General features: G+C 48.2%; 1 long non-coding RNA gene across 6 annotated transcripts in view; it reads left to right on the top strand.

The window, feature by feature from the left end:
- Positions 1-13,020, top strand: part of LOC132002272 (uncharacterized) — a 31,004-nt gene that overhangs the window by 1,362 nt on the left and 16,622 nt on the right. For 2 of the 6 annotated variants that reach the window (XR_009399789.1, XR_009399792.1), the window contains exons 3-5: positions 816-1,012; positions 6,068-6,165; positions 8,751-8,874. This is a non-coding gene — a long non-coding RNA (uncharacterized LOC132002272). The other 4 variants (XR_009399790.1, XR_009399788.1, XR_009399787.1 and 1 more) reach the window with 4 other exon arrangements.

Here is a 13,020-nt window from a genome sequence, read left to right as displayed (position 1 = left end):
CACTGTATGGTAGTATTCAGTAGGAAGATAGTTTTAGAAAAATCTTGAAAGGTCTGAGTGTTGTTTCATGCCACCTGCTAGGTAGCTATACCCCACTGCACCTGCTGATCAGAACTCCTTTGTTGTCAGCTGTGCTTTTAAATAGCAAAGGGCAACAGGGACACTCAGCTGCAACAGTAAGGGCTCTGGCCTCTGCTCACCCTGGGGGGAGTTTCCCTTAAAATGGTATCAAAGTTACTGTGCACATTTCTATGTGATCCTTGGTTGTTATTCTCTAAGATAGGAGTTTTAAACCCAGCTGTGCCACTAACTCTGGGTGTGATACTTAAACTGTCTGAAGCTTTGTTTCTTTGTTTCTTCTTCTTCTTTTTTTTTTTTTTTAAGATTTTATTTATTTATTTGACAGACAGAAGTCACAAGTAGGCAGAGAGGCAGGCAGAGAGAGAGGAGGAAGCAGGCTCCCTGCTGAGCAGAGAACCCAATGTGGGGCTTGATCCCAGGACCCTGAGATCATGACCTGAGCTGAAGGTAGAGGCTTTAACCTACTGAGCAACCCAGGCACCCCTGAAGCTTCGTTTCTTAAGTAAAACAGTAAGAGTCGTTTTTTGAGTGCTGTACCATCCCTGAATTCTATAAATTAGTAACTCCTGTTGCTCTTGCTGTCTGCCAGCCAACATAACCTTTTCCTGAGGACAAGCACTAGGCTTCTTCACAAGTAGTCACCTAACTCAGTAGTGAGGTCGAACTCTGTACTCATTTGGTGCTCAGTTGGAGTGAATAATTTTTTTAAAAGATTTTATTTATTTATTTGACAGAGAAATAGAGAGAGCCAGAGAGGATAAGCAGAGAGAATGGCAGAGAGAAGAGGAGAAGCAGGCTCCCCGTGAGCAGGGAGCCCGACGGGAGGCTCCATCACAGGATCCTGGGATCATGACCCAAGTTGAAGGTAGATGCTTAACCAACAGAGCCACAGATGGAGTGAATAACTGATAACCAACTTGATCTACGTTCTGTAAGTCTTACAAACAGAAGTTGTTAAAATGCCTGGAAAGTACCTTAAGTGGTAGAATTGGATGGTACGAAGTTTAAAAATTCACTTCCCTGTTTAGCCATGTTTACTTAAAATTATTTTAAAATTTCTGGAAGCATCTAAAAATTAGATTTCTTTATCTTTTTTTTTTTTTTTTTTTTTAAAGATTTTATTTCTTTGTCAGAGAGATAGGCATAGCGAGTGAGGAAATACAAGCAGGGGGAGTGAGAGAGGGAGAAGCAGGCTTCCCTCGGAGCAAACAGCCCGATGTGGGGTTTTATCCCAGGACGCTGGGACCATGACCTGAGCTGAAGGCTGACGCTTAACGACTGAGCCACCCAGGCACCCCAGATTTCTTTATCTTTTTAAATTTTATTATTTATGGGGCGCCTGGGTGGCTCAGTTGGTTAAGCGTCTGCCTTGGGCTCAGGTCATGATCTCAGTGTCCTGGGATTGAGCCCCTGCACAGGACTCCCTGCTCAGTGGGAGCCTGCTTCTCCCTCTCCCTCTGCCCCAGCCCCCTGCTCTCTTACTCTCTCTGTGTCAAATAAGTAAAATCTTTAAAAAAAAAAAAAAAATAAAGACTTTATTTATTTGTCCGAGAGAGAGAGAGAGAGCACAAGCAGGGGGAGCGGCAGGCAGGGTGGCTGCACACAACAGAAATTTACTGTCCTAGCTCTTCTACCTCTGCAGGCTAGAAGTCCTCCATCAAGGTGCTGGCAGGTCTGTGCTCCCTCTGAAGGCTCTAGAGAAGAATCCTGCCCTCCCTAGCTTCTGGCAGCTCCTGGCAGTCTTTGGTGTTCTTTGGCTTATAACCACATTAGCCCTATCTTTGCCCAGTCTGCACGGGGCCTCGTTCCCTGCATGCATCTGTGTCTCCTCTACTTAGAAAGGTACCAGTCATGGCACTTAGGGCCCATCTTAATCCAGTATGAACTCACCTAGACTAATTATGTCCGCAAAGACCCTATTTCTAACTAGGGCCACGTTCCGAGATTTGGGTGGACATGAAATTTCGGGGGACATTCAACCCCCAGATCCCTGGTTTGGTGGGGACTGTTGCTGAGGGACTGGACATTCTGGATGAAGGAAGGTCCACCAGGCCGGGCTCATAGTTCCCCTCATGTAGGCAGAATATGGAAGGCAGACCCTGCAGAGCTCCAAAGCCTTCTGGGGCCTGGTGTTGCCGCTCCTGGCTCCTGTGTGTGTTCTGCTCCCCTAACCTGAACACACGTTCTTACATCACCAGCTCTAACGAGCAGTTAGTGCGCGCTGTTTGTTAAATGCATCTAACCTCGGTGGTGGGTAGGTAGGAAAGGAAAATGTGTCTTTTTTCCTGTGCTTGTGCTACTGAGGTTTTATTTCAGTGCAAGTCACAGGAAGAGTGGGACTGTGAGCACGAACCCATGGTCTCTTAACGGGCGCTCACAGCAGCCGACAGCCTCGTCTGGCTGAGAATCTTTGCTTTCTGCTGAAGCCCTTCTGGGATACTCGCTGAGGATACAGGAGACCCTCAGGCGCCTGCTGTGTTTCCAGTTTCTACAGTTTCAAAGTTATCTGCGAAGCAGAAGTTGTCATTATGGGAAGGGTGTCACTGGGAACTGGCTGCTCACAAAATGAATTATCATTTACAAATCCTTCCCATTGAACATTCACATAAATGCCAACCGTCAGTGTTGGCCAGTCTCTCCCTGACATGTTTGCATCTGCGCTGGGGGTCAGCAAACTTCGGACAACAGCCCACATCCGGCCTGCAGCCTGTTTTTGTATGGCCTGTGAGCTAAGTCGTTTTTTATATGTTTAATGGGTTGTGGAGGGGAATAAGAATATGCAGCAGAGACTATGACCCACAAAAAATATTTACCGTCTAGCTCTTGACGGAAAGTTTGTTGGCCTCCAGTCTAGGGTGATGTACCGCAAATAGTGGGTAAATGGCTTGCAGGGTAAACTGTGAAGCCGGTGCCAGAGGTGGGGTTCCGCAAAGCGTGTGAAAATGATCATGGAAAACGGCTGTGGTTGGCTCTGGTCAACAGAGCGGAGACTCTTTTGAGCCCTTGAAAAGTGGCTGTCTCATAAAGTTAAACCAAAAAAAACCTGCAAGGATTGTGATAGGCTGAGTGCTTCAGGAGAAAATGATTTAAATTCCTACTGCTGCTGTAAAAAATTACCACCAATTTAGTGGCTTTAAAAACACCATGAATGTGGGTGCCTGGGTGGCTCAGTGGGTTGGGCCTCTGCCTTCGGCTCAGGTCATGATCCTGGGGTTCTGGAATCAAGCCCCGCATCGTGCTCTCTGCTCGGCGGGGGGCCTGCTTCCTCCTCTCTCTGTCTCTCTGCCTCCTTGTGATCTCTCTCTGTCAAATAAATAAATAAAATCTTTAAAAAAAAAAACAACACACCATGAATGGGGGCACCTGGGTGGCTCAGTTGTTAAGCGTCTGCCTTCAGCTCAGGTCATGACCCCAGGGTCCTGGGATCGAGCCTCACATCGTGCTCCCTGCTCAGCGCGGAGCCTGCTTCTCCCTCTCCCTCGCCCTGCTTGTGTTCATCTTTCTGTCAGATAATTAAATAAAATCTTAAAAAGAAAAAGCAAAACAGCACAAATGCATTATCTTATAGTTCTAGAGGTCAGAAGTCCAGAGTGGGTCTGAGTGAGCAGAGCTCCATTCCTTTTGGAGGGTCTAGGGAGAGTCTCTTTTTTTTTCATTTTCCAGCTTATAGAGATTGACCTCATTCCTTGGCTTTTGGTTCCTTCTGTCTTCCAGCCAGCAGTGGCCAGGTGAGTCTTTCTCACGCTGTACCACTCTGCAACTAATTCCTCCTTCCTCTGCACATTTCGAGCCCCCCTGGGATTACCCTGGGTGATCTGAGTAATCCAGTATGATATCCTTATTTTAAGGTCAGCAGACTAGCGACCTTAATTCCATCTGCAACCTTACTTCCTTCTCGCCATGTAATTCTGCATATTCATAGGTTCTGGGGAATGGGCTGTGGACATCTTGAGGGCACCATTGTTTTGCCTACAACAACTCTTAAATGTTTGCACTCTCCCCTTTTTTATCTTTATGATCAATCTTTTATTTTCCTTATGATCAGTCTTCGTGACTGAATATGAAATAAGGATATGTCATGCTGTTTTCAATTTTTTTCTTAATTGCTAGAAGTGAAATTAGTACTTGATTCATCTGTGTTTCTAAGAGTAAGAGGATAGCTCTAATTATGACTCATTAAATTAAGAATTGGTTTTTTTTTTTTTTTTAGTTTTCATGAAAAAAACCAAAACAAACCTTTTTATTTTTAAAGATTTTATTTATTTATTTGACAGAGAGCAGAGTGGCAGGTAGAAGGAGAAGAGAAGTAGGCTCTCTGCTGAGCAGGGAGCCCAACGTGGGGCTGGATCTCAGGACCCTGGGATCATGACCTGAGCCGAAGGCAGACGTTTAATCAACTGAGTCACCCAAAACCTTTTTAAAAAACCTTTTTAAAAAATCTATCTACTTATCGTTTCCCAGTATCAGTTATTCTTGGATAATAAAATATTCCTATACATTGTTCCATGTTCTCTGTTACTCTTTCATCGGACATGTCCCCCACCAGCCAGCAATACTGTTTTGTCTCCCATTTAGTGCTGATCTTGATTTTTTTCATAAAGATTTAATTAGAGAACTTGTTGGGGGCCAGGGAGAAAGAGAAGCAGACTTCCTGCTGAGCTGGGAGCCCCATGCGGGGCTTGATCCCAGCACCTGAGCCAAAGGTGCTCCTGATCTTGAGCCACCCAGGCACCTCTGATCTTGATTTTTTAAAGTGGACTCTACATGGTAACTGCATTTACCCTTATAATTTCCAAGTTCTGAGCTCAGATCCGAAGATGCCAGCACAGAACTTTCTGTTGGTGTTGAAAAAAAAAGAAGTATGTGGTGGCTCAGGGATAGTTTAGCTTTGTGCTTAGTTTGCCATTGGGGGAGTGTGGGCTCCCAGCACAGAATTAATCATGAGCAAGTCTCAGGCTTCTTAGGAGTAAATGGAATCTTTTTTTTTTTGTTTGTTTCAGATTTTATTTATTTATTTGACAGAGAGAGACACAGAGAGAAGGGGAACATAAACTGAGGGAGTGGAAGAGGGAGAAGCAGGCTTCCTGCCGAGCAGGGATCCGATGTGGGCCTCGATCCTAGGACCCTGGGATCATGACCTGTGCTGAAGGCAGACGCTTAATGACTGAGCCTCCCAGGTGTCCTTTTTTTTAAAAAAAAAAAACAAAGTTTAAGGGGCACCTGGATGGCTCAATAGTTCAGCATCTTCCTTCAGCTCAGGTCATGATCCCAGGGTCTTGGGATCAAGCCCCGAGTCGGGCTCCCTGCTTGACAGGAAGCCTGCTTGTCCCTCTCCCACTCCCCCTGCTTGTGTTCCCTTTCTCACCGTCTCTGTCAAATAAATAAAACCTTAAAAAAAAAATAAAACAAGGTTTAAGAAGCTGAGTTGTATTGCAGTCTTTTCAGAATGAATTGAATTCTGTGGGCGGATAATTCGTGTCCATTTAGCCAACCTGGTGAAGATTAAGGAAGGCTCATCATGACCAGGAGAGTGGGGACAACTGCAGATTCCTTGTCATGTCCTAAGCTTTGCCTCTGCTGCCTTTTTTTTTTTTTTTTAAGATTTTTATTTATTTATTAGAGACACAGCTAGAGACATTTGCTGCCGCGGTGGCATGTGTCCACGGGTAGAGGGGTATGGCAGGGAAGGGCATGCGGCAGCTGCCTGGAAACAGAGGCTGAGATTCTCCGCAAAGCTAGAGCCATTGTCCCCATGCAAGTCTTGCTCCGGGACGTAGACACAGACTGTGCCCTTCCAGCCTTGACAGCGGCTAGGACTTCCCTTTTGGCTCGTTTCAGTCCTGCTTTGGTTCTCTCATCTGCCTCTGCGTGAGAGCCCCACGGGGCGTCCACTTTGCTGACAGAATAGCGAAGGACTGGGCACAGCTAGCGAGCTGTGGGCCAGCAGCTGGAATTTCTGAGCATTTATTTGATTCTTTCCTTTCAGTGTGGGCAGTGATGACTGCCTGAAGAAGTTTTCTGGGAAGACTCTCGAAGAGAATATAGAGGAAGAAGGGTCGGAGCCTGTCAGAGGAAGCCCAGGAGGTGAGATGGAAGGCATGCGCCTCCCCAGAAGGGCTGGCACTTTCTGAGGTGGGCGGCGCTGGGTGAGCTGAGAGGAGGCTTTCTCCTCCACGCGGGGCTCTGGGTGAGAAGTCGCTGTGCGTGCTTGGGTACTGGCTTGTGACTGCCTGATGGGGGTCTGAGCTGAGAAAGGACCGTGAGGACACCCCCTCACCAGCGCCCACCATCCTCCTGACCTTTCCTGCAGCCTCACCGAAGCCTTTGGCACCAGCTCGCTGTCTTCCTCTTCCTAGCCTGATTCCAGAGAGGCCCCAGCCCCTCAGAATGTACCAGGTGCCAGGCGCTTCCTGCCTCAACACTTTCTCCTGCGTCTCCATACCCCATCGCGACCCTTGCTTCTGGGAGTAAATAAGTGAGCTCCCCCTCATCTGCCCACCCTTGGAGCAGTGGTGTTGGTGGGAGCGCCTCGCTTAGCCCCCGGCTCCTCTCTGCACGCTGCCCCTGCAGTTTCGGCCACTGTGGCCTGTGCCTGGGCTTATCACAGCCACTCAGCCAGCCACTCAGCCTGCTGCTGATTTCCTGATGGCCAGGGCTAGCCTTGACCTCTCTGCTGAGTTTCATGTGTTTCTGCCTGCATGTCTCCCAGTCACCATAAATCAACAGAGCCTGTCCCAAGTGGATTTCCTCTCTCCCAGTCACCATAGATCAGCATAGTACATGCTAACTGGATTTCCTCTCTCCTTCCGGCCTGACCATCGTGAGTCCCCGATCTGAGTGAATTCTGGTGTCTCCCGCAGCCGCCCAAACCAGGGGCTTCTGGGCTCTCTCCGGCCCCGCACCACCGTCCACACCTGCTGTGTTGCCATATACCCTGCTAATGTTCCCTCTGCGTCGGCTCGCATCTTCTCTCCTGTTCGTTCCCGCCGCGGGGGCTTGGCTCAGCCTCTCTCATCGCTCCTAAGAATAGTGACAACCACTCCCTAGCTTGGTGTCCCCGCCATGGGTCTCTTTGCTCCTGTCCTGAGCAGCCAGAGGGAGCTTTCTGAGGCTCAGAGCAGGCCATATGGCTCTCCCCAAGCCGCCTGAGGACTCCTCTTCTGCAGCGATGAGTCCAGGCTCCTTCAGGGGCCCAGAAGGACCCTCCGTGTTTGGACCCCACTCATGTCTCCACGTTGTGTCCCCATTTGGCATTCTAGGACAGAGTTTGTAGGTCCTTAGAAATCTCTGTGTTTTCACATAGCAGTTCCTTGGCCTGGACGTTCTCTTTCCAACCGACTTTATCTTACTCACTCCTACTCACCTTTCATCGCTGAGCTCAGTCGCTACCTTTGCCAGGAAACTTTTCTGACTCCTCCAGTGGAGTGAGATAAGGTCCCTTCTGGGCTTCCAGGGGCTCTGGGACCCTCTGGCACCCCCAGTCCTGGCACTTAGGGCATTATTTTGACAGTATTTTTATAAGAGATGTTGAAATGTTGCTTGCTCTGTACCAGGCACTGTTCTAAGTGCTTTACCAATATTGAATCCTGATGATAACCCTTGGAGGTAAGTACTACTACTGTCTCCAACTCAAGGTGACAAAACTGAGCCCAGGGAGAGCCAATAACTTGCCCAACACATCGCATCTCTGAAGTGGTGGTGGACCCACGATGGGAACGAAGGCTGTGTGGGGCCTGGGCTCTGCGCCTCCCGCGCCCCCGAGGTCAGCGCTCCCCTGCTGGGCCAGGACACCTCAGAGGCCTGATTTCACAGTTCCAGTACTTGGCCTGCAAGCTCAACACATTTATATTGACCTCTTCATTACATCACAGATAACTCAGAGACCGAGGTTTCCTCTAGCAAACGACGGTAGGGCTTATCCTGGCTGCTGTATTTCTCAATGAGTCATCGGGGGCACTCGGAGCTCAAGGCAAGGCCTGACCTCCTCGCTGTCTCCTGGGTGCTCGGGGCCCCACCCCAGCGCAGCCCTTTCTGCTTCCGCTGCAGCCAGGCTAGGACCTGTAGGGCCCAGCATGGAGGGAAGTCATGGGTCCCTGTGACTCGAGTAAGGGGGGTGGGCTGGAACTGGGGTTGTTTTTCATTTTGTTTTGTTTTTTAAAAGGTTTTATTTATTTATTTGACACAGAGAGAGAGACTAGATGCAGGGGGAGCAGTAGAGAGAGCGGCAGAGGGAGAGGGAGAAGCAGGCTCCCCAATGATCAGGGAGCCCCACCTAGGGCTCAATCCCAGGACCCTGGGACCATGACCTGAGCCAGAGGCAGATACTTAACCTGCTGAGTCACTCAGGTGCTCCTGAACTGGGATTTGCGGGTGTGAAGAGTGGTGCACTGCAGGCCAGGGAGGTGGGGTTCTGTGACCCTGGACCAGGCTGAATGTTCCCTTACGTGATCACAGTGTGACCATCAAAATGTGTGTGGGGGGTCCCTATCACTGGGGGTCCAGCTAGTAGCTGCCTTCCACCTCCCCTTCTGTGGCCCCAAACCTTCCCTGAGAGCACCTGGCTGCAGCCCACTCCCCGCATCTGGGTTCTTGGTGTGGATGCAGAAGACTCAGTCTCTGGCTTGGGGAGGCAGGGTGCTCTCCGGCCTGACTATTTCTTCTGCGTCTAGGGGGAGCCCATGGCAAAAAAGGCCCGCTCAAACCCTCAGGAGTACATGGACACCAAGACTGGGAACAAGCCAGCCGGCCGCATCCAGATGCTGCTGCGTTCGGACGTTGTCCCCGTGACGGCAGGTGAGCGGGACTCGGGGCAGGATGCTGGAGGCCAAGCAGGCTGGGGAGGAAGCTGCCTGGAATCAGAGACTTTAGCACTTTTTATCTGAGCCCTTCCGAGGCATCCGGGACCCCAGCATCTCATCACATGAGCCTGAGCACACAGTTTTGGGAACATTAGAAAGAATAGGCAGTTGAAACTCATAAATTGTATTTTTTTTTTTTTTTTTTAGTTTTGTTTTGATATATTTGCAGGCTTACAGATAAGTGGAATAAGAATTCTGTAAGAATAGTACAGGGAACTCATATAGCCTTTATCCACTCATTAATTTATTTTTGCCTCCTACTCTTTTCCATTTAATTCATACACACAGATAGATAAACTTGCCCCCTCCCTACTCTGCCAGTTGAGAGGAAGTTGAAGATACCATGCCTCTTGATCCCTAAATAGTTGAGTATATATTTCCTAAGAACAAGAATGTTCCCTTACGTGATCACAGCGTGACCATCAAAATCAGGAAATCGAGCATCTGTGCACTGTTTCTCGTCTTCAGGCCGCGCTCAGATCTCGTCCCCTTCCCCAGTATCGCCCTTTCTAGTAACCGTAGCGGTTGGCCTTCCCTGGCAAGGACTCACGCTGCATGGCAGGGTCCAGACTCTAGTCTCCCTCTGTTTGGAGCAGGGTCTCAGTGTCTTTCTTGATCTCGATGACTTTGAAGAGAACTGTTTTTTAAGACCGTTTCTCAGTGTTTGCCTGGTACTCCCCAGTGAGGTCCTCTCCCTGGAACGCCTCACTAGGACATCGCGTAAGGACGTGCATGAAGAGGTCACTGCTAGTATTTGTGACGATAACTTCGGCCGCTTGCTTAAGGAGCCGCTGCCAACTTTCCCCACTTTGAAGCGTCCATGTGTGGCTTTAAATTGAAAGCTGACATTTTTTTCTCCTCACTGCTCCCCCCTCCCCCACCCCTCCACATCTCTTTGAGGTAGCTGCTATTCACCGGTGTTGTATGTTTCCTATTTTCTTACATATTCTTTCTTTTTTTTTTAAAGAAGTTTCTTTTTTATTTTTAAAGTTTTTTATTTTTTAAAATTTTTTATTATTTTTATTTTTTTAATTTGACAGAGATCACAAGTAGGCAGAGAGGCAGGCAGAGGGAGAGTGGAAGAAGCAGGCTCCCTGCTGAGCAGAGAGCCCGATGTGGGGCTTGATCCCAGGACCCTGGGATCATGACCTGGGCTGAAGGCAGAGGACGTTTATCGACGTCATCATTGCACACAGTTTAAAGAAAATCGTTGTGAAGTTTGTCATAACGCGATGTTCTTCTGCTCCCTCCCCAGTATCGTAATTTTTCTGCCTCCCAAAGGCAACATTCATTTCTGTCAGATGTTTATTTTGGCTTCTATTGCTCTATTTCTGAAAAACACACTCGCATTGCCGCTACTTGATTTTTTTTTTTCCTTCAGTTTTTGGCTATAATTTAGGTCAGACTTTGTAGGAAACAGACTCCTGGAGGATTGCACGTGGAAAGCTTATCAGGGAGGGACCTCAGGGACCACTCTCGCAGGGGCGCGAGGGGAGCAGATTGGGCAGAGAGGGTAGTGGAGCCACCGTGCAGTCACACTGAAGCCTTGGCTGGTCCCAGCGGGACACGGGCGCTTTGATAGCCCTTCTGACTTGTTCTAAATTGAGGCCTGGGGGCCAGGCCTCTGAAACCCCCCTCCCCGGGTCATGAATTCTGGCCGATTCCCAGGAGGGGTGAGCAGCTCCCTTCCTCGGAGGACATTTCCTGGGATGCAGCTTCTCCCGGGCCTGGTAGCGTCTCAGGCTCCCAGGAGGTGAGAGAGTGAGGGGGCGGTCTTGAAGGAGATCTGAGTGGCTCCCTGCGCATCACTGCAGTCCACTTCGGCCGCCACTCAGATCCTCCTTGGCTGCTGCGCCTGTCTCCCGTCTCCTCCTCCCGCCCGACCTCTGAGGTGTTGCAGAGACGCAGAGCTCAACCCTTTGTGGTTTCTTAACCTCTTAGCCCAGTGTCTGCTTCTTGGACCTGATTGTTTACTTGGTGGAAATTAAAGTCCCAGCTCTTAGATATTTCCAACACATAGTTTTTAGAAAATAGTGTTATGTCATGATTATAATATGATAAAATTATAATATGATTAGAGTATGATAAAAAATGAAAGTGAGTTCTAATGAAATAGTGTGTTAAATGCTTGGACACAACTAAACGTGAAATATTTATTTATTTATTTATTTTTAAGGTTTTATTTATTCATTTGACAGAGACAGCAAGAAAGGGAACACAGGCAGGGGGAGCAGGAGAGGAAGAGAGAGGCTTCCCACTGAGCAGGGAGCCTGATGTGGGGCTCCATCCCAGGACGCTGGGATCGTGACCTGAAGGCAGACGTTTAATGACTGAGCCACCCAGGCGCCCCATGTGAAATATTTAAACGTGCACTTCTGCCGAGAGCCACGGTAAGCAGGGCGGACAGATACAGAGGTGTTCTGTTGGCAGGATCACAGTACTGTGATTTTCTGAAACCGAAAATCTCTTGGTAAAATTCTGAACAAAATAAAAAAATTAGGGGCGCCTGAGTGCCTAGTGGGTTAAGCCTCTGCTTTTGGCTCAGGTCATGATCTCGGGGTCCTGAGACCAAACCCTGCATCGGGCTCTCTGCTCAGCTCTCTGCTCTGCTTCCCCCTCTCTCTCTGCCTGCTTCTCTGCCTACTTGTGACCTTTCTCTGTCAAATAAATAAATAAAATCTTTAAGAAAAAAAGAAAATAATTAAATGTTTCCTCAGTTTATGTGGTAGGTCTGTTTCTGGAAAAATTCAATGCAAAAAATAAAGTTTTTTCTTTTTTTAAGGTTTATTTATTTATTGGGCACCTAGGTGGCTCAGTCAGTTAAGCATCTGCCTTCAGCTGGGGTCGTGGTCCCAAGGTCCTAGGATCGAGTCCTGCATCGGGCTCGCTGCACCGGGGGGAGTCCACTTCTCCCTCTCCCTCGCTTCTCCCCCCCCTTCTCCCTCTTGTGCTCTCCCAATTGCTCACTCTCTTGAATGGATAAATAAAATCTTGAAAAAAAATTTTTTATTTAATTTATTTTAGACAGAGTGGGTTGGGGGCGTCGTGGGGCACACAGAGAGGGAGAAGGAATCTTAAGCAGACTTCCCACTGGGTGTGGAACCCAATGCAGGGCTTGATCCCAGGACTCTGAGTTCATGACCTGAGCCAAAACCAAGAGTTGGCCACTTAACCAGCTGAGTCCCCCAGGAGCTCCTATAAGTCTTTGGATTTGTATGTAAAATGGAGTTATGTTCTTAAGATAATTCTCTGCTACATGAATGTTTCTCAGGGCATTTGAAAGTCTGAGAGGATTAAGAATAATTCTTCCTTAGGACACCCGGGTAGCTCAGTCAGTTAAGTGTCCAACTCTTGATCTCAGCTCAGGTCTTGATCTCAGGGTCACGAGTTCAAGCCCCATGTTAGGCTCTATGCTGGGCAGGGAGCCTGCTTTAAAAAAACAGAAAAGAAAAAGATTTATTCTTCCTTACGTGGGACATTGCAAGACAATGATTCCTTGCTCCCTTCCCTGTAATGCCAATATCACCCCAGGATTACCAACAACCAAAACATAAACCTTGAAGTTTCCAAGTAGCCTCGAGGGGGCAGTCTTACCCCATTTAGAGCCAGCACCCTCGCCTGTCCCTTCCAGTCCCAGGGCTTCCTGCCCTCCCATCAGCCATGCTGGTCTCAGAGCTCACGGGCTCTCTTGCTGCTTCCCTGCCAGACACTTCCTCCCCTCTTCCTTGTCTCTGTCCGCGCCAACGCCGCCCACCTAGCTGCCTGCTCAGCTTAGCATCATCATTATTATTGAATTGCAAGAGTTCTTTTAATATTCTAGGTGTAGGTCTCTTATCAGATACATGATTTGCAAGTGTTTTCTGTCATTCTGTGGGATGTTGCCTTCTTTCTTTACAGTGTGCTTTGAAGCACAAAGGTTTTAATTCTGCTGAAGTCCAATTTATCTATTTTTTCTTCCATCAGTATATTTTTGACATCATAACTGAGAAAGTTTTGCCTAACCTAAGATTATGAAGATTTACTCTTATATTTTCTTTTAAGAGTTTTATGGCTTAGCTCTTACATTTAGGACTTTGATCCA

The sequence above is a fragment of the Mustela nigripes genome, chromosome 14 (genome assembly GCF_022355385.1).
Source record: "Mustela nigripes isolate SB6536 chromosome 14, MUSNIG.SB6536, whole genome shotgun sequence".
Taxonomy (NCBI): domain Eukaryota; kingdom Metazoa; phylum Chordata; class Mammalia; order Carnivora; family Mustelidae; genus Mustela; species Mustela nigripes.
This window is presented reverse-complemented; position numbering and strand designations above follow the sequence as displayed.